Here is a 27,099-nt window from a genome sequence, read left to right on the forward strand (position 1 = left end):
CCCTTAGCCTTACAAGTGAAGTCAGTTCACTTAGCCTTACAAGTGAAGTCAGTTCCCTTGGCCTTACAAGGGAAGTCAGTTCCCTTGGCCTTACAAGTGAAGTCAGTTCCTTTAGCCATACAAGTGAAGTCAGTTCCTTTAGCCATACAAGTGAAGTCAGTTCCTTTAGCGTTACAAGTGAAGTCAGGTTCCTTGGCCTTGCAAGTGAAGTCAGTTCCCTTAGCCTTACAAGTGAAGTCAGTTCCTTTAGCCTTACAAGTGAAGTCAGTTCCCTTAGCCTTACAAGTGAAGTCAGTTCCCTTGGCCTTACAAGTAAAGTCAGTTCCCTTGGCCTTACAAGTGAAGTCAGCACAGTAGTTTACCTGGGTAGAGAGGTAACTTTGCCCCATTTCTCCACACAAAACCTGCGGGGTCCGTTGCTGCCTCGGAGAGAGGCAAAACCCTCGTAGGGAATACTGGAGGTACCCGTCACAAACTAACAGAGCAGAAAGAAGAAGGTCGCTGTTACTCACTGTGTGTGCGTGTGTGTTTGTATGTCTATGTGTGTGTGTGTATGTGTATGTGTGTGTGTTTGTTTCTATATGTGTGTGTGTTTGTATATCTGTATATGTGTTGTTTGTTTGTGTGTGTGTGTGTGTGTTTATTTGTATGTGTGTGTGTGTGTGTGTGTGTTTTTGTTTGCATGTGTGTGTGTGTGTGTGTGTGTGTTTGTTTGTATGTGTGTGTGTGTGTGCACCCCCACCTGTAGCAGCCTGAGTCTCTGCTCGTTGTTGAACCTCTCCACCGCCGCCCAGAACCAACGGATCACTATGTGGTTGTCATGGTAACCTGAGGGAGGCAGGAAGACAGACAGACAGACATGAGTCACTCAGCAGCCTGGCCTTTCTCTCTGGTAGGCCTAGTTACTTCAGCTGTTCAACCAGACAGCTAGCTAGGGTATACTGTTATATACTGGCCTTTCACTCTGGTAGGCCTAGCTACTTCAGCTGTTCAACCAGACAGCTAGCTAGAGTATACTGTTATATACTGGCCTTTCTCTCTGGTAGACCTAGTTACTTCAGCTGTTCAACCAGACAGCTAGCTAGGGTATACTGTTATATACTGGCCTTTCTCTCTGGTAGGCCTAGTTACTTCAGCTGTTCAACCAGACAGCTAGCTAGGGTATACTGTTATATACTGGCCTTTCTCTCTGGTAGACCTAGTTACTTCAGCTGTTCAACCAGACAGCTAGCTAGGGTATACTGTTATATACTGGCCTTTCACTCTGGTAGGCCTAGCTACTTCAGCTGTTCAACCAGACAGCTAGCTAGAGTATACTGTTATATACTGGCCTTTCTCTCTGGTAGACCTAGTTACTTCAGCTGTTCAACCAGACAGCTAGCTAGGGTATACTGTTATATACTGGCCTTTCTCTCTGGTAGGCCTAGTTACTTCAGCTGTTCAACCAGACAGCTAGCTAGGGTATACTGTTATATACTGGCCTTTCTCTCTGGTAGGCCTAGTTACTTCAGCTGTTCAACCAGACAGCTAGCTAGGGTCAACTGTTATATACTGGCCTTTCTCTCTGGTAGACCTAGTTACTTCAGCTGTTCAACCAGACAGCTAGCTAGGGTATACTGTTATATACTGGCCTTTCTCTCTGGTAGGCCTAGTTACTTCAGCTGTTCAACCAGACAGCTAGCTAGAGCATACTGTTATATACTGGCCTTTCTCTCTGGTAGACCTAGTTACTTCAGCTGTTCAACCAGACAGCTAGCTAGGGTATACTGTTATATACTGGCCTTTCTCTCTGGTAGGCCTAGTTACTTCAGCTGTTCAACCAGACAGCTAGCTAGGGTATACTGTTATATACTGGCCTTTCTCTCTGGTAGACCTAGTTACTTCAGCTGTTCAACCAGACAGCTAGCTAGGGTATACTGTTATATACTGGCCTTTCTCTCTGGTAGGCCTAGCTACTTCAGCTGTTCAACCAGACAGCTAGCTAGAGCATACTGTTATATACTGGCCTTTCTCTCTGGTAGACCTAGCTACTTCAGCTGTTCAACCAGACAGCTAGCTAGAGTATACTGTTATATACTGGCCTTTCTCTCTGGTAGACCTAGTTACTTCAGCTGTTCAACCAGACAGCTAGCTAGGGTATACTGTTATATACTGGCCTTTCTCTCTGGTAGGCCTAGTTACTTCAGCTGTTCAACCAGACAGCTAGCTAGGGTATACTGTTATATACTGGCCTTTCTCTCTGGTAGTCCTAGTTACTTCAGCTGTTCAACCAGACAGCTAGCTAGAGTATACTGTTATATACTGGCCTTTCTCTCTGGTAGGCCTAGTTACTTCAGCTGTTCAACCAGACAGCTAGCTAGAGTATACTGTTATATACTGGCCTTTCTCTCTGGTAGACCTAGTTACTTCAGCTGTTCAACCAGACAGCTAGCTAGGGTATACTGTTATATACTGGCCTTTCTCTCTGGTAGACCTAGTTACTTCAGCTGTTCAACCAGACAGCTAGCTAGAGTATACTGTTATATACTGGCCTTTCTCTCTGGTAGGCCTAGTTACTTCAGCTGTTCAACCAGACAGCTAGCTAGAGCATACTGTTATATACTGGCCTTTCTCTCTGGTAGGCCTAGTTACTTCAGCTGTTCAACCAGACAGCTAGCTAGAGCATACTGTTATATACACTTATTTCTGTAACAGCTCTTCCTAATTGGAAAGGCATTTAAAAACATTTCCTTCTACATCTGAATGGAACAAGACTATCTTTACTGCTGCCTGAGACCTAGACAGCAGCTCAAAATGACATTATGAAAGGTGCAATACACAAAGTTATTGTCTTTGTCTTAAATGGCACCCTATTCCCTACATAGTGCACTACCTTTGACAAGAGCTGTGCACTATATAGGGAATAGGGTGTCATTTTGGCTCCCGGTCTCTTCCTCTCCCCCCTGTTCATACCTCCTCTGTAATCTGTGTTGCTCCTCCAGTCTACCCCCCTGTTCATACCTCCTCTGTAATCTGTGTTGCTCCTCCAGTCTGCCCCCCTGTTCATACCTCCTCTGTAATCTGTGTTGCTCCTCCAGTCTCCCCCCTGTTCATACCTCCTCTGTAATCTGTGTTGCTCCTCCAGTCTACCCCCTGTTCATACCTCCTCTGTAATCTGTGTTGCTCCTCCAGTCTACCCCCCTGTTCATACCTCCTCTGTAATCTGTGTTGCTCCTCCAGTCTCCCCCCCTGTTCATACCTCCTCTGTAATCTGTGTTGCTCCTCCAGTCTCCCCCCTGTTCATACCTCCTCTGTAATCTGTGTTGCTCCTCCAGTCTGCCCCCTGTTCATACCTCCTCTGTAATCTGTGTTGCTCCTCCAGTCTACCCCCCTGTTCATACCTCCTCTGTAATCTGTGTTGCTCCTCCAGTCTACCCCCTGTTCATACCTCCTCTGTAATCTGTGTTGCTCCTCCAGTCTCCCCCCTGTTCATACCTCCTCTGTAATCTGTGTTGCTCCTCCAGTCTCCCCCCTGTTCATACCTCCTCTGTAATCTGTGTTGCTCCTCCAGTCTACCCCCCTGTTCATACCTCCTCTGTAATCTGTGTTGCTCCTCCAGTCTCCCCCCTGTTCATACCTCCTCTGTAATCTGTGTTGCTCCTCCAGTCTCCCCCTGTTCATACCTCCTCTGTAATCTGTGTTGCTCCTCCAGTCTCCCCCTGTTCATACCTCCTCTGTAATCTGTGTTGCTCCTCCAGTCTACCCCCTGTTCATACCTCCTCTGTAATCTGTGTTGCTCCTCCAGTCTACCCCCCTGTTCATACCTCCTCTGTAATCTGTGTTGCTCCTCCAGTCTGCCCCCCTGTTCATACCTCCTCTGTAATCTGTGTTGCTCCTCCAGTCTGCCCCCTGTTCATACCTCCTCTGTAATCTGTGTTGCTCCTCCAGTCTGCCCCCCTGTTCATACCTCCTCTGTAATCTGTGTTGCTCCTCCAGTCTCCCCCCTGTTCATACCTCCTCTGTAATCTGTGTTGCTCCTCCAGTCTCCCCCCCTGTTCATACCTCCTCTGTAATCTGTGTTGCTCCTCCAGTCTCCCCCCTGTTCATACCTCCTCTAATCTGTGTTGCTCCTCCAGTCTCCCCCCCTGTTCATACCTCCTCTGTAATCCGTGTTGCTCCTCCAGTCTACCCCCCTGTTCATACCTCCTCTGTAATTTGTGTTGCTCCTCCAGTCTGCCCCCTGTTCATACCTCCTCTGTAATCTGTGTTGCTCCTCCAGTCTCCCCCCTGTTCATACCTCCTCTGTAATCTGTGTTGCTCCTCCAGTCTACCCCCCTGTTCATACCTCCTCTGTAATCTGTGTTGCTCCTCCAGTCTACCCCCCTGTTCATACCTCCTCTGTAATCTGTGTTGCTCCTCCAGTCTCCCCCCTGTTCATACCTCCTCTGTAATCTGTGTTGCTCCTCCAGTCTACCCCCCTGTTCATACCTCCTCTGTAATCTGTGTTGCTCCTCCAGTCTCCCCCCTGTTCATACCTCCTCTGTAATCTGTGTTGCTCCTCCAGTCTCCCCCCTGTTCATACCTCCTCTGTAATCTGTGTTGCTCCTCCAGTCTCCCCCCCTGTTCATACCTCCTCTGTAATCGGTGTTGCTCCTCCAGTCTACCAGGTCTATCTCAGCGGTGCCAGCTATCACCAGCTCCAGCTCCCTGGCATCAAACACTGACACCAGCCTGGAATCCACCACCTGCATGACACAGCACAGGGCATACAGGCTACAAACCATGACCACAACCTTTGTATCTCAGTTGGTAGAGGCTGGTGCTGGTAACGGTGCTGGGTTAGATTCCCAGCACCACCCATATGTAAAATGTATACACGCATGACTGGAAGTCGCTTTGGATAAAACAGTCTGTTAAATGGCATGTATTATTATTACAAACACAACAACAACAAACTCAATCCCATTATACAGTCTTCATATTACATTCAGCCACACTACAGCCTTTAGATACATCTTGCCCAATTTGAATTCAGTTGTTGTTGATGTCTGTGAGCAGGAAGTTGCCCCAGTGTGTATGATGATACTGCTGAGTCTACCTTTATCAGAATCTGTATCAGGAGATATTTGATTCAGAAAGTCCTTGTTCTAGATCGTACCTCATAGAAGCCCCGGACCAGACTCTCTGTCTGTTGAACCACTCCTCTCTCAATACGCCACTTCACCATGCGCTCAATGTACTCCTTCTTATTCTTCTCTGTCACTGGGATGTTGGCCCCGCCCGGCTTCAGCTCTCTCTCTGTGATCTACACACACACAGTACATACACATATATACACATTATATCTATCTCACACACACACATTATATCACACACACACATTATATCACACACACACACACACACACACACACACACACACACACACACACACACACACACACACACACACTTTATATCTCTCTCACACACACACACACACACACACACACACACACACACACACACACACACACACACACACACACACACACACACACACACACACACACACACCTGTCCGAACACCTCCTCATTGACAGTGAAGGTGAGGTCCAACATGTCCTCGATGTCGTTGTCCTTCATCCACTGGAGACTCTGGTGGAATTCCTCATCCAGATACTCCAGATCACTCAGCTCACATAGGCTATAGAATAGTAGAGTAGAGTAGAGCAGAGTAGAGCAGAGTAGAGCAGAGTGGAGTAAAATAGAGTAGAGCAGAGCAGAGCAGAGTAGAATATAGTATAATAGAGCAGAGTGGAGCAGAGCAGAGTGGAGCAGAGTAGTGTATAACAGAGTAGAACAGAGTAGAGCAGAATAGAGTAGAATAGAGTAGAGTAGAGTAGAATGGATTTAGGCAGGAGGTCAGTTAACTCTACTAATCTACATAACCACATGTCTGGTACAGTCTTAAAACATCAGAAAAATACTCTCTAGTTATATAGTGTAAAGCCCTATATTCAACACTGGACCTAAAAGCCTGTTCCACAGCTGTGTTCCCCTGTAATCAGGGACTGATTTAGACCTGGGACACCAGGTGTGTGCAATTAACGATCATGTAGAACAGAAAAGTAGCAGGCGCTGGACCTTGTAGGGTAAGAGTTGAATACCCCTGGTGTATAGCTAGAATTAGACAGTCCAGGTGGTGGATACGTACATGCGCAGCAGGCCCTTATAGAAGGGTCTAGTGAAGAAGGCATCCAGTAGGTATTGGTGGATCAGAGCCAGGCCCAGGATACGCCCGCTGAAACGGAACCTGTACAGGGAAGGAGAGAGAGAAGATACTTAGGATACCCAGGTCCTAGTATACACAACATATGGTATTACCCAGGTCCTAGTATACACAACAGATGGTATTACCCAGGTCCTAGTATACACAACAGATGGTATTACCCAGGTCCTAGTATACACAACAGATGGTATTACCCAGGTCCTAGTATACACAACAGATGTTATTACCCAGGTCCTAGTATACACAACAGATGTTATTACCCAGGTCCTAGTATAGACAACAGATGGTATTACCCAGGTCCTAGTATACACAACAGATGTTATTACCCAGGTCCTAGTATACACAACAGATGTTATTACCCAGGTCCTAGTATAGACAACAGATGGTATTACCCAGGTCCTAGTATACACAACAGATGTTATTACCCAGGTCCTAGTATACACAACAGATGTTATTACCCAGGTCCTAGTATAGAAAACAGATGGTATTACCCAGGTCCTAGTATACACAACAGATGGTATTACCCAGGTCCTAGTATAGACAACAGTTGTTATTACCCAGGTCCTAGTATACACAACATATGTTATTACCCAGGTCCTAGTATACACAACAGATGGTATTACCCAGGTCCTAGTATAGACAACAGATGGTATTACCCAGGTCCTAGTATACACAACAGATGTTATTACCCAGGTCCTAGTATACACAAGATGTTATTACCCAGGTCCTAGTATAGACAACAGATGTTATTACCCAGGTCCTAGTATACACAACAGATGTTATTACCCAGGTCCTAGTATAGACAACAGATGTTATTACCCAGGTCCTAGTATACACAACAGATGTTATTACCCAGGTCCTAGTATACACAACATATGGTATTACCCAGGTCCTAGTATACACAACATATGGTATTACCCAGGTCCTAGTATACACAACATATGGTATTACCCAGGTCCTAGTATACACAACAGATGGTATTACCCAGGTCCTAGTATACACAACATATGGTATTACCCAGGTCCTAGTATACACAATAGATGGTATTACCCAGGTCCTAGTATAGACAACAGATGGTATTACCCAGGTCCTAGTATAGACAACAGATGTTATTACCCAGGTCCTAGTATACACAACAGATGTTATTACCCAGGTCCTAGTATAGACAACAGATGGTATTACCCAGGTCCTAGTATACACGACAGATGGTATTACCCAGGTCCTAGTATAGACAACAGATGGTATTACCCAGGTCCTAGTATAGACAACAGATGTTATTACCCAGGTCCTAGTATAGACAACAGATGTTATTACCCAGGTCCTAGTATACACAACAGATGTTATTACCCAGGTCCTAGTATAGACAACAGATGGTATTACCCAGGTCCTAGTATAGACAACAGATGTTATTACCCAGGTCCTAGTATACACAACAGATGGTATTACCCAGGTCCTAGTATACACAACAGATGTTATTACCCAGGTCCTAGTATACACAACAGATGGTATTACCCAGGTCCTAGTATACACAACATATGGTATTACCCAGGTCCTAGTATAGACAACAGATGGTATTACCCAGGTCCTAGTATAGACAACAGATGGTATTACCCAGGTCCTAGTATACACAACAGATGTTATTACCCAGGTCCTAGTATAGACAACAGATGGTATTACCCAGGTCCTAGTATACACAACAGATGTTATTACCCAGGTCCTAGTATAGACAACAGATGGTATTACCCAGGTCCTAGTATACACAACAGATGGTATTACCCAGGTCCTAGTATACACAACAGATGGTATTACCAGGTCCTAGTATACACAACAGATGGTATTACCCAGGTCCTAGTATACACAACAGATGTATTACCCAGGTCCTAGTATACACAACAGATGGTATTACCCAGGTCCTAGTATACACAACAGATGGTATTACCCAGGTCCTAGTATAGACAACAGATGGTATTACCCAGGTCCTAGTATAGACAACAGATGGTATTACCCCAGGTCCTAGATAGACAACAGATGGTATTACCCAGGTCCTAGTATACACAACAGATGGTATTACCCAGGTCCTAGTATACACAACAGATGTATTACCCAGGTCCTAGTATACACAACAGATGGTATTACCCAGGTCCTAGTATAGACAACAGATGGTATTACCCAGGTCCTAGTATACACAACAGATGTTATTACCCAGGTCCTAGTATAGACAACAGATGGTATTACCCAGGTCCTAGTATACACAACAGATGGTATTACCCAGGTCCTAGTATACACAACAGATGGTATTACCCAGGTCCTAGTATACACAACAGATGGTATTACCAGGTCCTAGTATACACAACAGATGTTATTACCCAGGTCCTAGTATAGACAACAGATGGTATTACCCAGGTCCTAGTATACACAACAGATGTTATTACCCAGGTCCTAGTATAGACAACAGATGGTATTACCCAGGTCCTAGTATACACAACAGATGGTATTACCCAGGTCCTAGTATACACAACAGATGGTATTACCCAGGTCCTAGTATACACAACAGATGGTATTACCCAGGTCCTAGTATACACAACAGATGGTATTACCCAGGTCCTAGTATACACAACAGATGGTATTACCCAGGTCCTAGTATAGACAAACAGATGGTATTACCCAGGTCCTAGTATAGACAACAGATGTATTACCCAGGTCCTAGTATACACAACAGATGGTATTACCCAGGTCCTAGTATACACAACAGATGTTATTACCCAGGTCCTAGTATACACAACAGATGGTATTACCAGGTCCTAGTATACACAACAGATGGTATTACCCAGGTCCTAGTATAGACAACAGATGGTATTACCCAGGTCCTAGTATACACAACAGATGTTATTACCCAGGTCCTAGTATAGACAACAGATGGTATTACCCAGGTCCTAGTATACACAACAGATGTTATTACCCAGGTCCTAGTATAGACAACAGATGGTATTACCCAGGTCCTAGTATACACAACAGATGGTATAACCCAGGTCCTAGTATACACAACAGATGGTATTACCCAGGTCCTAGTATACACAACAGATGTTATTACCCAGGTCCTAGTATACACAACAGATGGTATTACCCAGGTCCTAGTATACACAACAGATGGTATTACCCAGGTCCTAGTATACACAACAGATGGTATTACCCCAGGTCCTAGTATAGACAACAGATGGTATTACCCAGGTCTAGTATACACAACAGATGTTATTACCCAGGTCTAGTATACACAAACATATGTTATTACCAGGTCCTAGTATACACAACAGATGGTATTACCCAGGTCCTAGTATAGACAACATATGGTGATTTACCCAGGGTCCTAAAAGATACCCAGGTCCTAGTAATACACAACAGATGGTATTACCCAGGTCCTAGTATAGACAACAGATGGTATTACCCAGGTCCTAGTATAGACAACAGATGTTATTACCCAGGTCCTAGTATACACAACAGATGTTATTACCCAGGTCCTAGTATACACAACAGATGGTATTACCCAGGTCCTAGTATTGACAACAGATGGTATTACCCAGGTCCTAGTATACACAACAGATGTTATTACCCAGGTCCTAGTATACACAACAGATGTTATTACCCAGGTCCTAGTATACACAACAGATGTTATTACCCAGGCCTAGTATAGACAACAGATGGTATTAACCCAGGTCCTGTATACACAACATATGTTATTACCCAGGTCCTAGTATAGACACAGATGGTATTACCCAGGTCCTAGTATAGACAACAGATGGTATTACCCCAGGTCCTAGTATACACAACAGATGGTATTACCCAGGTCCTAGTATAGACAACAGATGGTATTACCAAGGTCCTAGTATACACAACAGATGGTATTACCCAGGTCCTAGTATACACAACAGATGGTATTACCCAGGTCCTAGTATAGACAACAGATGGTATTACCCAGGTCCTAGTATAGACAACAGATGGTATTACCCAGGTCCTAGTATAGACAACAGATGTTATTACCCAGGTCCTAGTATAGACAACAGATGGTATTACCCAGGTCCTAGTATAGACAACAGATGTTATTACCCAGGTCCTAGTATAGACAACAGATGGTATTACCCAGGTCCTAGTATAGACAACAGATGTTATTACCCAGGTCCTAGTATAGACAACAGATGGTATTACCCAGGTCCTAGTATAGACAACAGATGTTATTACCCAGGTGCCAGTATACACAACAGATGGTATTACCCAGGTCCTAGTATACACAACAGATGGTATTACCCAGGTCCTAGTATAGACAACAGATGGTATTACCCAGGTCCTAGTATACACAACAGATGGTATTACCCAGGTCCTAGTATACACAACAGATGGTATTACCCAGGTCCTAGTATAGACAGATGGTATTACCCAGGTCCTAGTATAGACAACAGATGTTATTACCCAGGTCCTAGTATACACAACAGATGGTATTACCCAGGTCCTAGTATAGACAACAGATGTTATTACCCAGGTCCTAGTATACACAACAGATGATATTACCCAGGTCCTAGTATACACAACAGATGATATTACCCAGGTCCTAGTATAGACAACATATGTTATTACCCAGGTCCTAGTATAGACAACAGATGGTATTACCCAGGTCCTAGTATAGACAACAGATGTTATTACCCAGGTCCTAGTATAGACAACAGATGTTATTACCCAGGTCCTAGTATAGACAACAGATGTTATTACCCAGGTCCTAGTATACACAACAGATGGTATTACCCAGGTCCTAGTATAGACAACAGATGGTATTACCCCAGGTCCTAGTATACACAACAGATGGTATTACCCAGGTCCTAGTATAGACAACAGATGGTATTACCCAGGTCCTAGTATACACAACAGATGGTATAACCAGGTCCTAGTATACACAACAGATGGTATTACCCCGGTCCTAGTATAGACAACAGATGGTATTACCCAGGTCCTAGTATACACAACAGATGGTATTACCCAGGTCCTAGTATACACAACAGATGTTATTACCCAGGTCCTAGTATACACAACAGATGGTATTACCCAGGTCCTAGTATTGACAAACAGATGGTATTACCCAGGTCTAGTATACACAACAGATTGTTATTACCCAGGTCTAGTATACACCAACAGATGTTATTACCCAGGTCCTAGTATACACAACAGATGTTATTACCCAGGTCCTAGTATAGACACACAGATGGTATTACCCCGGTCCTAGTATACACAACATATGTTATTACCCAGGTCCTAGTATAGACAACAGATGGTATTACCAGGTCCTAGTATAGACAACAGATGGTATTACCCAGGTCCTAGTATACACAACAGCTGGTATTACCCAGGTCCTAGTATATGTATTACCCAGGTCCTAGTATACACAACAGATGGTATTACCCAGGCCTAGTATACACAACAGATGGTATTACCAGGTCCTAGTATACACAACAGATGGTATTACCCAGGTCCTAGTATAGACAACAGATGGTATTACCCAGGTCCTAGTATAGACAACAGATGGTATTACCCAGGTCCTAGTATAGACAACAGATGTTATTACCCAGGTCCTAGTATAGACAACAGATGGTATTACCCAGGTCCTAGTATAGACAACAGATGTTATTACCCAGGTCCTAGTATAGACAACAGATGGTTATTACCCAGGTCCTAGTATAGACAACAGATGTTATTACCCAGGTCCTAGTATAGACAACAGATGGTTATTACCCAGGTCCTAGTATAGACAACAGATGTTATTACCCAGGTGCCATATACACAACAGATGGTATTACCCAGGTCCTAGTATACACAACAGATGTTATTACCCAGGTCCTAGTATAGACAACAGATGGTATTACCCAGGTCCTAGTATACACAACAGATTGGTATTACCCAGGTCCTAGTATACACATACAGAATGGTATTTACCCAGGTCCTAGTAATAGACGATGGTATTACCCAGGTCCAGTTATAGACAACAGATGTTATTACCCAGGTCCTAGTATACACAACAGATGGTATTACCCAGGTCCTAGTATAGACAACAGATGTTATTACCCAGGTCCTAGTATACACAACAGATGATATTACCCAGGTCCTAGTATACACAACAGATGATATTACCCAGGTCCTAGTATAGACAACATATGTTATTACCCAGGTCCTAGTATAGACAACAGATGGTATTACCCAGGTCCTAGTATAGACAACAGATGTTATTACCCAGGTCCTAGTATAGACAACAGATGTTATTACCCAGGTCCTAGTATAGACACAGATGTTATTACCCAGGTCCTAGTATAAACAACAGATGGTATTACCCAGGTCCTAGTTATAGACAACAGATGGGTATTACCCAGGTCCTAGTATACACAACAGATGTATTACCCAGGTGCCTAGTATAGACAACAAGATGGTATTACCCAGGTCCTAGTATACACAAGATGGTATTACCCAGGTCCTAGTATACACACAGATGGTATTACCCAGGTCCTAGTATAGACAACAGATGGTATTACCCAGGTCCTAGTATACACAACAGATGGTATTACCCAGGTCCTAGTATACACAACAGATGGTATTACCAGGTCCTAGTATACACAACAGATGGTATTACCCAGGTCCTAGTATAGACAACAGATGGTATTACCCAGGTCCTAGTATACACAACAGATGGTATTACCCAGGTCCTAGTATACACAACAGATGTTATTACCCAGGTCCTAGTATACACAACATATGGTATTACCCAGGTCCTAGTATACACAACAGATGTTATTACCCAGGTCCTAGTATACACAACAGATGGTATTACCCAGGTCCTAGTATAGACAACAGATGGTATTACCCAGGTCCTAGTATACACAACAGATGTTATTACCCAGGTCCTAGTATACACAACAGATGGTATTACCCAGGTCCTAGTATACACAACAGATGGTATTACCCAGGTCCTAGTATAGACAACAGATGGTATTACCCAGGTCCTAGTATACACAACATATGGTATTACCCAGGTCCTAGTATAGACAACATATGGTATTACCCAGGTCCTAGTATACACAACAGATGGTATTACCCAGGTCCTAGTATAGACAACAGATGGTATTACCCAGGTCCTAGTATACACAACAGATGGTATTACCCAGGTCCTAGTATACACAACAGATGGTATTACCCAGGTCCTAGTATAGACAACAGATGTTATTACCCAGGTCCTAGTATACACAACAGATGTTATTACCCAGGTCCTAGTATACACAACAGATGGTATTACCCAGGTCCTAGTATACACAACAGATGGTATTACCCAGGTCCTAGTATAGACAACAGATGTTATTACCCAGGTCCTAGTATACACAACAGATGGTATTACCCAGGGTCCTAGTATACACACATATGGTATACCCAGGTCCTAGTATAACAAATAGATGGTATTACCCAGGTCCTAGTATACACAACAGATGGTATTACCCAGGTCCTAGTATAGACAACAGATGGTATTACCCAGGTCCTAGTATACACAACATATGGTATTACCCAGGTCCTAGTAAGACAACAGATGGTATTACCAGGTCCTAGTATAAAACACAGATGGCTTACCCAGTGACAATGGTATTACCCAGGTCCTAGTATAGACAACAGATGGTATTACCCAGGTCCTAGTATAGACAACAGATGTTATTACCCAGGTCCTAGTATAGACAACAGATGTTATTACCCAGGTCCTAGTATACACAACAGATGTTATTACCCAGGTCCTAGTATAGACAACAGATGGTATTACCCAGGTCCTAGTATAGACAACAGATGTTATTACCCAGGTCCTAGTATACACAACAGATGGTATTTACCCAGGTCCTAGTATACACAACAGATGTTATTACCCAGGTCCTAGTATACACAACAGATGGTATTACCCAGGTCCTAGTATACACAACATATGGTATTACCCAGGTCCTAGTATAGACAACAGATGGTATTACCCAGGTCCTAGTATAGACAAACAGATGGTATTACCCAGGTCCTAGTATACACAACAGATGTTATTACCCAGGTCCTAGTATAGACAACAGATGGTATTACCCAGGTCCTAGTATACACAACAGATGTTATACCCAGGTCCTAGTATAGACAACAGATGGTATTACCCAGGTCCTAGTATACACAACAGATGGTATTTACCCAGGTCCTAGTATACACAACAGATGGTATTACCCAGGTCCTAGTATACAACAACAGATGGTATTACCCAGGTCCTAGTATACACAACAGATGTTATTACCCAGGTCCTAAGTATACACAACAGATGGTATTACCCAGGTCCTAGTATAGCACAACAGATGGTATTACCCAGGTCCTAGTATAGACAACAGATGGTATTACCCAGGTCCTAGTATAGACAACAGATGGTATTACCCAGGTCCTAGTATACACAACAGATGTATTACCCAGGTCCTAGTATACACAACAGATGTTATTACCCAGGTCCTAGTATACACAACAGATGTATTACCCAGGTCCTAGTATACACAACAGATGGTATTACCCAGGTCCTAGTATACAACAGATGTATTACCCAGGTCCTAGTATACACAACAGATGTTATTACCCAGGTCCTAGTATACAACAGATGGTATTACCCAGGTCCTAGTATACACAACAGATGGTATTACCCAGGTCCTAGTATACACAACAGATGGTATTACCCAGGTCCTAGTATACACAACAGATGTTATTACCCAGGTCCTAGTATAGACAACAGATGTATTACCCAGGTCCTAGTATACACAACAGATGTTATTACCCAGGTCCTAGTATAGACAACAGATGTATTACCCAGGTCCTAGTATACACAACAGATGTATTACCCAGGTCCTAGTATACACAACAGATGGTATTACCCAGGTCCTAGTATACACAACAGATGTATTACCCAGGTCCTAGTATACACAACAGATGGTATTACCCAGGTCCTAGTATACACAACAGATGGTATTACCCAGGTCTAGTATAGACAACAGATGGTATTACCCAGGTCCTAGTATACACAACAGATGGTATTACCCAGGTCCTAGTATAACACACAGATGTATTACCCAGGTCCTAGTATACACAACAGATGGTTATTACCCAGGTCCTAGTATACACAACAGATGTTATTACCCAGGTCCTAGTATACACAACAGATGGTATTACCCAGGTCCTAGTATACACAACAGATGGTATTACCCAGTCCTAGTATAGACAACAGATGGTATTACCAGGTCCTAGTATACAACAACAGATGTTATTACCCAGGTCCTAGTATAGACAACAGATTGGTATTACCCAGGTCTAGTATTACACACAGATGTATAACCCAGGGTCCTAGTATACACAACAAGATGGTATTACCCAGGTCCTAGTATACACAACAGATGTTATTACCCAGGTCCTAGTATACACAACAGATGGTATTACCCAGGTCCTAGTATACACAACAGATGGTATTACCCAGGTCCTAGTATACACAACAGATGGTATTACCCAGGTCCTAGTATAGACAACAGATGGTATTACCCAGGTCCTAGTATACACAACAGATGGTATTACCCAGGTCCTAGTATACACAACATATGTTATTACCCAGGTCCTAGTATACACAACAGATGGTATTACCCAGGTCCTAGTATAGACAACATATGGTATTACCCAGGTCCTAGTATAGACAACAGATGGTATTACCCAGGTCCTAGTATAGACAACAGATGGTATTACCCAGGTCCTAGTATAGACAACAGATGTTATTACCCAGGTCCTAGTATACACAACAGATGTTATTACCCAGGTCCTAGTATAGACAACAGATGGTATTACCCAGGTCCTAGTATTGACAACAGATGGTATTACCCAGGTCCTAGTATACACAACAGATGTTATTACCCAGGTCCTAGTATACACAACAGATGTTATTACCCAGGTCCTAGTATACACAACAGATGTTATTACCCAGGTCCTAGTATAGACAACAGATGGTATTACCCAGGTCCTAGTATACACAACATATGTTATTACCCAGGTCCTAGTATAGACAACAGATGGTATTACCCAGGTCCTAGTATAGACAACAGATGGTATTACCCAGGTCCTAGTATACACAACAGATGGTATTACCCAGGTCCTAGTATAGACAACAGATGGTATTACCCAGGTCCTAGTATACACAACAGATGGTATTACCCAGGTCCTAGTATACACAACAGATGGTATTACCCAGGTCCTAGTATAGACAACAGATGGTATTACCCAGGTCCTAGTATAGACAACAGATGGTATTACCCAGGTCCTAGTATAGACAACAGATGTTATTACCCAGGTCCTAGTATACACAACAGATGGTATTACCCAGGTCCTAGTATAGACAACAGATGTTATTACCCAGGTCCTAGTATACACAACAGATGGTATTACCCAGGTCCTAGTATAGACAAGATGTTATTACCCAGGTCCTAGTATAGACAACAGATGTATTACCCAGTCCTAGTATAGACAACAGATGTTATTACCCATTCCTAGTATACACAACATGGTATTACCCAGGTCCTAGTATACACAACAGATGGTATTACCAGGTCTATAGTATAGACAACAGATGGTATTACCCAGGTCCTAGTATACACAACAGATGGTTACCCAGGTCCTAGTATACACAACAGATGTATTACCCAGGTCCTAGTATAGACAGATGTATTACCCAGGTCCTAGTATAGACAACAGATGTTATTACCCAGGTCCTAGTATACACAACAGATGGTATTACCCAGGTCCTAGTATAGACAACAGATGTTATTACCCAGGTCCTAGTATACACAACAGATGTTATTACCAGGTCCTAGTATACACAACAGATGTATTACCCAGGTCCTAGTATAGACAACAATGTTATTACCCAGGTCCTAGTATAGACAACAGATGGTATTACCCAGGTCCTAGTATAGACAACAGATGTTATACCCCAGGTCCTAGTATAGACAACAGATGTATTTACCCAGGTCCTAGTATAGACAACAGATGTATTACCCAGGTCCTAGTATACACAACAGATGGTATTACCCAGGGTCCTAGTATAGACAACAGATGGTATTACCCAGGTCCTAGTATACACAACAGATGGTATTACCCAGGTCCTAGTATAGACAACAGATGGTATTACCCAGGTCCTAGTATACACAACAGATGGTATACCCAGGTCCTAGTATACACAACAGATGGTATTACCCAGGTCCTAGTATACACAACAGATGGTATTACCCAGGTCCTAGTATACACAACAGATGGTATTACCCAGGTCTAGTATACACAAAGATGGTATTACCCAGGTCCTAGTATACACAACAGATGGTATTACCCAGGTCCTAGTATACACAACAGATGGTATTACCCAGGTCCTAGTATAGACAACAGATGGTATTACCCAGGTCCTAGTATACACAACAGATGGTATTACCCAGGTCCTAGTATACACAACAGATGTTATTACCCAGGTCTAGTCTACAACACATATGGTATTACCCAGGTCCTAGTATACACAACAGATGTTATTACCAGGTCCTAGTATACACAACAGATGGTATTACCCAGGTCCTAGTATAGACAACAGATGGTATTACCCAGGTCCTTACCCAGGTCCTAGTATACACAACATATGTTATTACCCAGGTCCTAGTATACACAACAGATGGTATTACCCAGGTCCTAGTATACACAACAGATGGTATTACCCAGGTCCTAGTATAGACAACAGATGGTATTACCCAGGTCCTAGTATACACAACATATGGTATTACCCAGGTCCTAGTATAGACAACATATGGTATTACCCAGGTCCTAGTATACACAACAGTGGTATACCCAGGTCTAGTATAGACAAACAGATGGTATTACCCAGGTTCCTAGTATACACAACAATGGTATACCAGCTAGTATACACAGATGGTATTACCCAGGTCCTAGTATACAACAGATGGTATTACCCAGGTCCTAGTATAGACAACAGATGGTATTACCCAGGTCCTAGTATACACAACAGATGTTATTACCCAGGTCCTAGTATACACAACAGATGGTATTACCCAGGTCCTAGTATACACAACAGATGGTATTACCCAGGTCCTAGTATAGACAACAGATGTATTACCCAGGTCCTAGTATACACAACAGATGTATTACCCAGGTCCTAGTATAGACAACAGATGGTATTACCCAGGTCCTAGTATACACAACAGATGGTATTACCCAGGTCCTAGTATACACAACAGATGTATTACCCAGGTCCTAGTATACACAACAGATTATTACCCAGGTCCTAGTATAGACAACAGATGGTATTACCCAGGTCCTAGTATACACAACATATGTTATTACCCAGGTCCTAGTATAGACAACAGATGGTATTACCCAGGTCCTAGTATAGACAACAGATGGTATTACCCAGGTCCTAGTATACACAACAGATGGTATTACCCAGGTCCTAGTATAGACAACAGATGGTATTACCCAGGTCCTAGTATACACAACAGATGGTATTACCCAGGTCCTAGTATACACAACAGATGGTATTACCCAGGTCCTAGTATAGACAACAGATGGTATTACCCAGGTCCTAGTATACACAACAGATGTTATTACCCAGGTCCTAGTATACACAACAGATGGTATTACCCAGGTCCTAGTATAGACAACAGATGTTATTACCCAGGTCCTAGTATACACAACAGATGGTATTACCCAGGTCCTAGTATACACAACAGATGGTATTACCCAGGTCCTAGTATACACAACAGATGGTATTACCCAGGTCCTAGTATAGACAACAGATGGTATTACCCAGGTCCTAGTATAGACAACCAGATGTATTACCCAGGTCCTAGTATACAACAGATGGTATTACCCAGGTCCTAGTATAGACAACAGATGTTATTACCCAGGTCCTAGTATAGACACAGATGGTATTACCCAGGTCCTAGTATACACAACAGATGGTATTACCCAGGTCCTAGTATACACAACAGATGGTATTACCCAGGTCCTAGTATACACAACAGATGGTATTACCCAGGTCCTAGTACACAACAGATGTTATACCCAGGTCCTAGTACACACAGATGTTATTACCCAGGTCCTAGTATAGAACAAGATGTATTACCCAGGTCCTAGTATAGACAACAGTGTATTACCCAGGTCCTAGTATACAACAGATGGTATTACCCAGGTCCTAGTATACACAACAGATGGTTACCCAGGTCCTAGTATACACAACAGATGGTATTACCCAGGTCCTAGTATAGACAACAGATGGTATTACCCAGGTCCTAGTATACCAACAGATGGTATTACCCAGGTCCTAGTATAGACAACAGATGGTATTACCCAGGTCCTAGTATACACACAGATGGTATTACCCAGGTCCTAGTATACACAGATGTATTACCCAGGTCCTAGTATACAACAGATGGTATTACCCAGGTCCTAGTATAGACAACAGATGGTATTACCCAGGTCCTAGTATACACAACAGATGGTATTACCCAGGTCCTAGTATATACAACAGATGGTATTACCCGGTCCTAGTATAGACAACAGATGGTATTACCCAGGTCCTAGTATACACAACGATGGTATTACCCAGTCCTAAACAACAGATGGTATTACCCAGTCCTAGTATAGACAAACAGATGGTATTACCCAGGTCCTAGTATAGACACAACAGATGTATTACCCAGGTCCTAGTATACACAACAGATGGTATTACCCAGGTCCTAGTATAGACAACAGATGGTATTACCCAGGTCCTAGTATAGACAACAGATGTTATTACCCAGGTCCTAGTATAGACAACAGATGGTATTACCCAGGTCCTAGTATACACAACAGATGGTATTACCCAGGTCCTAGTATACACAACAGATGGTATTACCCAGGTCCTAGTATACACAACAGATGGTATTACCCAGGTCCTAGTATACACAACAGATGGTATTACCCAGGTCCTAGTATACACAACAGATGGTATTACCCAGGTCCTAGTATAGACAAACAGATGGTATTACCCAGGTCCTAGTATAGACAACAGATGTTATTACCCAGGTCCTAGTATACACAACAGATGGTATTACCCAGGTCCTAGTATAGACAACAGATGTTATTACCCAGGTCCTAGTATACACAACAGATGTTATTACCCAGGTCCTAGTATACACAACAGATGGTATTACCCAGGTCCTAGTATACACAACAGATGGTATTACCCAGGTCCTAGTATAGACAACAGATGGTATTACCCAGGTCCTAGTATAGACAACAGATGGTATTACCCAGGTCCTAGTATACACAACAGATGGTATTACCCAGGTCCTAGTATAGACAACAGATGGTATTACCCAGGTCCTAGTATAGACAACAGATGTTATTACCCAGGTCCTAGTATAGACAACAGATGGTATTACCCAGGTCCTAGTATACACAACAGATGTATTACCCAGGTCCTAGTATACACAACAGATGGTATTACCCAGGTCCTAGTATAGACAACAGATGGTATTACCCAGGTCCTAGTATACACAACAGATGGTATTACCCAGGTCCTAGTATAGACAACAGATGGTATTACCCAGGTCCTAGTATAGACAACAGATGTTATTACCCAGGTCCTAGTATAGACAACAGATGGTATTACCCAGGTCCTAGTATACACAACATATGGTATTACCCAGGTCCTAGTATACACAACATATGGTATTACCCAGGTCCTAGTATACACAACAGATGTTATTACCCAGGTCCTAGTATACACAACAGATGTTATTACCCAGGTCCTAGTATAGACAACAGATGCTATTACCCAGGTCCTAGTATAGACAACAGATGCTATTACCCAGGTCCTAGTATAGACAACAGATGGTATTACCCAGGTCCTAGTATAGACAACAGATGTTATTACCCAGGTCCTAGTATACACAACAGATGTTATTACCCAGGTCCTAGTATACACAACAGATGCTATTACCCAGGTCCTAGTATAGACAACAGATGGTATTACCCAGGTCCTAGTATAGACAACAGATGTTATTACCCAGGTCCTAGTTTACACAACAGATGTTATTACCCAGGTCCTAGTATACACAACAGATGTTATTACCCAGCTCCTAGTATAGACAACAGATGTTATTACCCAGGTCCTAGTATAGACAACAGATGTTATTACCCAGGTCCTAGTATAGACAACAGATGGTATTACCCAGGTCCTAGTATAGACAACAGATGTTATTACCCAGGTCCTAGTATACACAACAGATGTTATTACCCAGGTCCTAGTATAGACAACAGATGCTATTACCCAGGTCCTAGTATACACAACAGATGGTATTACCCAGGTCCTAGTATAGACAACAGATGTTATTACCCAGGTCCTAGTATAGACAACAGATGTTATTACCCAGGTCCTAGTATAGACAACAGATGTTATTACCCAGGTCCTAGTATACACAACAGATGTTATTACCCAGGTCCTAGTATACACAACAGATGTTAATACCCAGGTCCTAGTATACACAACATATGTTATTACCCAGGTCCTAGTATACACAACAGATGTTATTACCCAGGTCCTAGTATACACAACAGATGTTATTACCCAGGTCCTAGTATACACAACAGATGGTATTACCCAGGTCCTAGTATAACAACAGATGGTATTACCCAGGTCCTAGTATACACAACAGATGTTTATTACCCAGGTCCTAGTATACACAACAGATGTTATTACCCAGGTCCTAGTATACACAACAGATGTTATTACCCAGGTCCTAGTATACACAACAGATGGTATTACCCAGGTCCTAGTATACACAAGATGTTATTACCCAGGTCCTAGTATACACAACAGATGTTATTACCCAGGTCCTAGTATACACAACAGATGTTATTACCCAGGTCCTAGTATACACAACAGATGTTATTACCCAGGTCCTAGTATAGACAACAATGTATTACCCAGGTCCTAGTATACACAACAGATGTTTACCCAGGTCCTAGTATACACAACAGAGTTTATTACCCAGGTCCTAGTATACACAACAGATGTTATTACCCAGGTCCTAGTATACACAACAGATGGTATTACCCAGGTCCTAGTATAGACAACAGATGTTATTACCCAGGTCCTAGTATACACAACAGATGTTATTACCCAGGTCCTATATAGACAATAGATGTTATTACCCAGGTCCTAGTATGACAACATGTATTACCCAGGTCCTAGTATCACAACAGATGGTATTACCCAGGTCCTAGTATACACAACAGATGTTATTACACAGGTCCTAGTATACACAACAGATGGTATTACCCAGGTCCTAGTATACACACAATGGTATTACCCAGGTCCTAGTATAGACAACAGATGGTATTACCCAGGTCCGTATACACAACAGATGTTATTACCCAGGTCCTAGTAACACACAGATGTTATTACCAGGTCCTAGTATAGACAACAGATGGTATTACCCAGGTCCTAGTATAGACAACATGATGGTATTACCCCAGGTCCCTAGTATACACAACAGATGGTATTACCCAGTCCTAGTATACACAACAGATGTTATTACCCAGGTCCTAGTATAGACAACAGATGGTATTACCAGGTCCTAGTATAGACAACATATGGTATTACCCAGGTCCTAGTATAGACAACAGATGTATTACCCAGGTCCTCTAAGTTATACACAACAGATGGTATTACCCAGGTCCTAGTATACACAACAGATGGTATTACCCAGGTCCTAGTATAACAACAGATGTTATTACCCAGGTCCTAGTATACACAACAGATGTATTACCCAGGTCCTAGTATACACAACAGATGGTTATTACCCAGGTCCTAGTATACACAACAGATGGATTACCCAGGTCCTAGTATAGACACAGTGGTATTACCAGGTCCTAGTATACACAACAGATGGATTACCCAGGTCCTAGTATACACAACATATGTATTACCTAAGTATACACAACATATGGTATTACCCAGGTCCTAGTATACACAACAGATGGTATTACCCAGGTCCTAGTATACACAACAGATGTTATTACCCAGGTCCTAGTATACACAACAGATGGTATTACCCAGGTCCTAGTATAGACAACAGATGGTATTACCCAGGTCCTAGTATAGACAACAGATGGTATTACCCAGGTCCTAGTATACACAACATATGTTATTACCCAGGTCCTAGTATACACAACAGATGGTATTACCCAGGTCCTAGTATACACAACAGATGGTATTACCCAGGTCCTAGTATACACAACAGATGGTATTACCCAGGTCCTAGTATACACAACATATGTTATTACCCAGGTCCTAGTATACACAACAGATGGTATTACCCAGGTCCTAGTATAGACAACAGATGGTATTACCCAGGTCCTAGTATAGACAACAGATGTTATTACCCAGGTCCTAGTATACACAACAGATGGTATTACCCAGGTCCTAGTATACACAACGATTTTTACCCAGGTCCTAGTATAGACAACAATGTTATTACCCATCCTAGTATACACACAGATGGTATTACCCAGGTCCTAGTATAGACAACAGATGGTATTACCCAGGTCCTAGTATACACAACAGATGGTATTACCCAGGTCCTAGTATAGACAACAGATGTTATTACCCAGGTCCTAGTATAGACAACATATGGTATTACCCAGGTCCTAGTATAGACAACAGATGTTTATTACCCAGGTCCTAGTATACACAACAGATGGTATCCCAGGTCCTAGTATCACAACAGATGGTATTACCCAGGTCCTAGTATACACAACAGATGTTATTACCCAGGTCCTAGTATACACAACAGATGGTATTACCCGGTCCTAGTATACACAACAGATGGTATTACCCAGGTCCTAGTATACACAACAGATGGTATTACCCGGTCCTAGTATAGACAACAGATGGTATTACCCAGTCCTAGTATAGACAACAGATGGTATTACCCAGGTCCTAGTATACACAACAGATGGTATTACCCAGGTCCTAGTATAGACAACAGAGGGTATTACCCAGGTCCTAGTATAGACAACAGATGTTATTACCCAGGTCCTAGTATAGACAACAGATGTTATTACCCAGGTCCTAGTATAGACAACAGATGGTATTACCCAGGTCCTAGTATACACAACAGATGGTATTACCCAGGTCTTAGTATACACAACAGATGGTATTACCCAGGTCCTAGTATAGACAACAGATGGTATTACCCAGGTCCTAGTATACACAACAGATGGTATTACCCAGGTCCTAGTATAGACAACAGAGGGTATTACCCAGGTCCTAGTATACACAACAGATGGTATTACCCAGGTCCTAGTATAGACAACAGATGTTATTACCAGGTCCTAGTATACACAACAGATGGTATTACCCAGGTCCTAGTATACACAACAGATGGTATTACCCAGGTCCTAGTATACACAACAGATGGTATTACCCAGGTCCTAGTATACACAACAGATGGTATTACCCAGGTCCTAGTATAGACAACAGATGGTATTACCCAGGTCCTAGTATACACAACAGATGGTATTACCAGGTCCTAGTATACACAACAGATGGTATTACCCAGGTCCTAGTATACACAACAGATGTTATTACCCAGGTCTAGTATACACAACAGATGGTATTACCAGGTCCTAGTATAGACAACAGATGTTATTACCCAGGTCCTAGTATAGACAACAGATGGTATACCCAGGTCCTAGTATACACAACAGATGGTATTACCCAGGTCCTAGTATACACAACATATGTTATTACCCAGGTCCTAGTATACACAACAGATGGTAATACACAGGTCCTAGTATAGACAACAGATGTTATTACCCAGGTCCTAGTATAGACAACAGATGGTATTACCCAGGTCCTAGTATACACAACATATGGTATTACCCAGGTCCTAGTATACACAACAGATGGTATTACCCAGGTCCTAGTATACACAACATAGTGTTATTACCCAGGTCCTAGTATAGACAACAGATGGTATTACCCAGGTCCTAGTATACACAACAGATGGTATTACCCAGGTCCTAGTATAGACAACATATGTTATTACCCAGGTCCTAGTATACACAACATATGGTATTACCCAGGTCCTAGTATACACAACATATGGTATTACCCAGGTCCTAGTATACACAACATATGGTATTACCCAGGTCCTAGTATAGACAACAGATGGTATTACCCAGGTCCTAGTATACACAACAGATGGTATTACCCATGTCCTAGTATAGACAACAGATGGTATTACCCAGGTCCTAGTATAGACAACAGATGGTATTACCCAGGTCCTAGTATACACAACAGATGGTATTGCCCAGGTCCTAGTATAGACAACAGATGTTATTACCCAGGTCCTAGTATAGACAACAGATGGTATTACCCAGGTCCTAGTATACACAACATATGGTATTACCCAGGTCCTAGTATAGACAACATATGGTATTACCCAGGTCCTAGTATAGACAACAGATGGTATTACCCAGGTCCTAGTATAGACAACAGATGCTATTACCCAGGTCCTAGTATACACAACAGATGGTATTACCCAGGTCCTAGTATAGACAACAGATGGTATTACCCAGGTCCTAGTATAGACAACAGATGTTATTACCCAGGTCCTAGTATAGACAACAGATGTTATTACCCAGGTCCTAGTATAGACAACAGATGTTATTACCCAGGTCCTAGTATAGACAACAGATGTTATTACCAGGTCCTAGTATAGACAACAGATGTTATTACCCAGGTCCTAGTATAGACAACAGATGTTATTACCCAGGTCCTAGTATACACAACAGATGGTATTACCCAGGTCCTAGTATACACAACAGATGTTATTACCCAGGTCCTAGTATAGACAACAGATGTTATTACCCAGGTCCTAGTATACACAACAGATGGTATTACCCAGGTCCTAGTATACACAACAGATGTTTTGGCTCGTCCTTTAAGTCCATGTCCATTCATCTTATCACCAGGGTTGGGCTCCATTCAAATTGAAGTCACTCAATTCAGGAAATTAATTAGTTAAAATTCTAAAATGGAAAAACTTTTGAGACAAAAAGCTTCTTGAAAGTAATTAAAATAGATTAAATGTTTTCAATTATTGAATAGGAATTTCAGTTTGCTTCCAGAATTGACTGACTGACAATTTGAATTGACCCCAACCCTGCTTATCAGCCAACAGACCACAGACCACTCTGACCCCAAACCGGCCCAGTCTTCAGTCCACTCACCACTCGTGATGGTTGTCTACGAAGGCAGACATGGGGCTGATCTGAACGGTGTAGGTGTCGTTAGCGGAGTACTCAAACAGGCCGTAGTAGGGGTTGAACAGCTCTCTAGACACCAGGAAGAAAAACTCTCTGGACGGGCCGCTGTAGTCCAAGCTGCAACACATACAGGAAGACACACTATAAACGTCATAGAGCAGACAAAGTGCATTTCTAACTGAAATATTCCTCAAATGTTTCATTCTATTGAAGCCAGTATCATTTCTCCCCCCAGCTTCTGGAAGAGTAGAGGACAGGCAGTCTGTCTGACTCACCCCTCCTCTCCCAGGAAGCTGACATAGAGCTTGCTCCTCTGCAGGTCTTTACGGGAGTAACACATGACCTGGTTGAAGGCATCCTCCAGGAGATGGTCCCTACGGATGATCAACCTGGGGGTTGGGGGAGGAAGAGACACACACAGG

At 42.6% G+C, this 27,099-nt stretch overlaps 1 pseudogene; it reads right to left on the reverse strand.

Annotated features, from left to right (window-relative positions):
- LOC115188703 (E3 ubiquitin-protein ligase HECW2-like) overlaps positions 1 to 27,099 on the reverse strand; it is a 43,333-nt pseudogene that overhangs the window by 5,489 nt on the left and 10,745 nt on the right.

The sequence above is a fragment of the Salmo trutta genome, unplaced genomic scaffold (assembly GCF_901001165.1).
Source record: "Salmo trutta unplaced genomic scaffold, fSalTru1.1, whole genome shotgun sequence".
Taxonomy (NCBI): domain Eukaryota; kingdom Metazoa; phylum Chordata; class Actinopteri; order Salmoniformes; family Salmonidae; genus Salmo; species Salmo trutta.